This window comes from Fukomys damarensis, unplaced genomic scaffold (genome assembly GCF_012274545.1).
Source record: "Fukomys damarensis isolate Sample0158 unplaced genomic scaffold, DMR_v1.0_HiC HiC_scaffold_5, whole genome shotgun sequence".
Lineage (NCBI taxonomy): Eukaryota > Metazoa > Chordata > Mammalia > Rodentia > Bathyergidae > Fukomys > Fukomys damarensis.
This window is the reverse complement of record NW_022900917.1, coordinates 35,311,384-35,313,990: the sequence shown is the minus strand read 5'-3', so window position 1 is coordinate 35,313,990 and position 2,607 is coordinate 35,311,384. Positions and strand designations below refer to the sequence as shown.

At 46.1% G+C, this 2,607-nt stretch overlaps 1 protein-coding gene across 1 annotated transcript in view; it reads left to right on the top strand.

Moving 5' to 3' along the window:
• Positions 1-1,588: 1,588 nt before the first annotated feature.
• Positions 1,589-2,607, top strand: part of Zfhx4 (zinc finger homeobox 4) — a 180,020-nt gene continuing 179,001 nt past the window's right edge. The window contains exon 1 of the mRNA XM_033760481.1: positions 1,589-1,944. The gene's annotated coding sequence lies outside the window, so the exon portion shown is untranslated. The remainder of the gene's footprint in view (positions 1,945-2,607) is intronic.

Genomic DNA, 2,607 nt, shown 5'->3' with positions numbered 1-2,607 from the left:
TTCCGTCTGCATCAGTCCTAGAATTTTCCAAATGTTCCCTGATAACACAAGATTTTAGGCACAGAAAGATGCATGTTTGCAACCCTCTGTAGTTTCAGGTGCTTCTGCAAGAAACCTTTCTGTTGGTATTTGGTAGGTTTGATGCCTAAGGCCTAGGACAAGGTTTGAAATAGATCCTAGCAATCCAGAACTTCAAAGGCCTGTCAGCCCAAATGATGCTGATGCCTCACCTGTCCAGGAAGCTGGACATTGAAAGTATTCCCTGTTTTTAGCTCATTTGATTTGTTAATCTTGCCTTCTCTCTAGAAGTCCTGTTTATGAAATATTGCATAAATGGTGTCTACTTGTGACCGCTGATGTAGCAGTGCATCAGGATGCCCTCTGAGTAGCAATGTGCACACACACACACACACACACACACACACACACACACAGACAGACATAGGTATATATTCCATATTCAGTAGGGGGTATTTAAAAGTATGTCTATTCCAAGTTTTAGTTAATTATCTTTTAATGAAAGTGTCACTCATATTCACATCTGTAATACTGGAAAGAGATAATTAGATTTGCAAATGAGAATCAGCCACCTTAAATTTCGCACCAGAAAATACCAAGTATATTGCATTCTAATGAGATCTGTAGTGGGGTTTTAAAATCCATCATAATGTGCTTCAAGAAAGATAACTCAACAGACTCGAAAGATGAAAAGGTTTTCCCCCCCAAGTCTTCTTAAAGCTATTACATTGAACTTATGCAATTCTGAGAAAATATTCAAAAATATTACATAAAGTCTAGAACTGTACCCCCACTATCATCCTTACAACCGTCACTTACTCTCTCATTTGGAAGTTTACTTTGACTAAATTAACCACCTCATCTCTCTCGCCCTGGGTTTTCACTCCTGAGTAAGAGATAGGTACGCGCTTCAATAGAATGCTTGCGGATGCTGGGAGCAATTCCTCTTTTGAAACCGGCTGGGCTGAGCGGTGTTTGCACGTAGTCGGGCACCCCTATTTACATACATCTGCATATTCGCTCAGGGCCCGCATTTGCCGTTGTAGTGCGTTCAAGGGCGTAGTACAGTCCACTAGGCAGAGGAAAGCTCTTCATTACCCTAACTCATATTTCTGTTTAAAGCTCCCTAGTAAACAAATCTCTGGTCCGACAGTAATTACTTTACCTCATTAAAATTAAAAAAGAAATCTCGAATGGTTAAAGGCCATTGCCGTGACAGTATTTATGTTTTATATTCTTCCTCTCTTTGGGGTGTGTGTGTGTGTGTGTGTGTGTTTAATGAAGTTTGGGAGTTGAGCGCAGGCGAGCGTGGGGTGCGAGCCCTGGAGGTCCCCATCCCCTGTCCTCTCCGCTGTCCCTGAGTCCCGGGCTCCAGCCACGGCGCTCGCTCGGAGCCTTGGAAGTCGCGAGGCTCCCAGGCTGCTCAGAGTCTGGGCTGCGCGTCATTTGCAGTCTGGGGAATGTTGATCACCTCACTAATTACACCTCTCCCCCTCCCTCTCCCTCTCCCTCGCTCTCCTCTCTCATTCCCAGAGTGCATATCGGGAATAGACACACAAAGACATGCGCACTCAACTTAATCAGCCATTTTTTTAAACAGGGCTAAAACGATAATAATTAGCAGAATAAAGACATATCGGATTTTCATTTCCTTTCCTCCTTTTCCCAACCCCTTCACAACCAAACAGCGAGACTGCGGTCGGCACATGCTTTAATTCCTCCTGGACCCCCGAGGACCGCTCCATGCCCCCCACTTTCTGCTCCAGCGTTTTTATTTTCACCCAATAAAGTTCGAGGATTATTTTTTTATTTTTTTTTATTTTTTAATGAACCCTCTCGTTTTACTTGGATGTGATCAGCTGTAAGTAAAATAAAAGCAAAACAAAAAAGGCGAAGATCGAGTAGGAACTGCAGGGGAAATGGAAAGTAAGTTTTTTCTTTAACTTTTATTGAGTAGTTTGTGTTAAATTTAGGTCGAGTATCGATTATCTTTCCAGCCTGATCTTGCACAATCTTTGATATTTCGCTCCCTCTCTCTCCCTCTCCCTCTCCGCCTCTCTCCCTCTCTGCCCCTAGCTCGCTCGCTCTCTCTGGCTCTCGCACACATCCCCTCATCCCGACCATCTCTTCCGCTCTGCCCCCCTTTTCTATCTCTTTCCCCCTTTTTTGGCTCGAGGATTTGCTCTGCTGAGGGAGGGCGAGGGCACTGAGGAACCTCATTTTCCACTTTCTTTGGGGAGCTACGTTTTTCGGGATTTAACTTTTGGATTAAGTGGCGGACCATCCACGTTCAGACCAGCAGTTTTGTCTCCTTTTTCCCGTCTTTTCGGGTTGTGGCTTCACTGCGCTCTCTTGGCTGGGGGAAGCTGTCAGCTCCGCAGCGGCCCGGATACGGCCAGGGGTCCCCGCTCGCCCAGATCCCCGCACCCTGATCAGGATGGCTCTTCCTCTGCACCCATTCTCCGAAAGTTTGGACGTTGGTCGCTGGGGCTCGGAGCCCTTTCCTGTCTCTCCCCTCTTTACCCTCCCCCGAACACTGGCAGCCTCCTTTTTCTCCCTCCTTCCCCCAAACCCTTTTCCCTTCTCAAG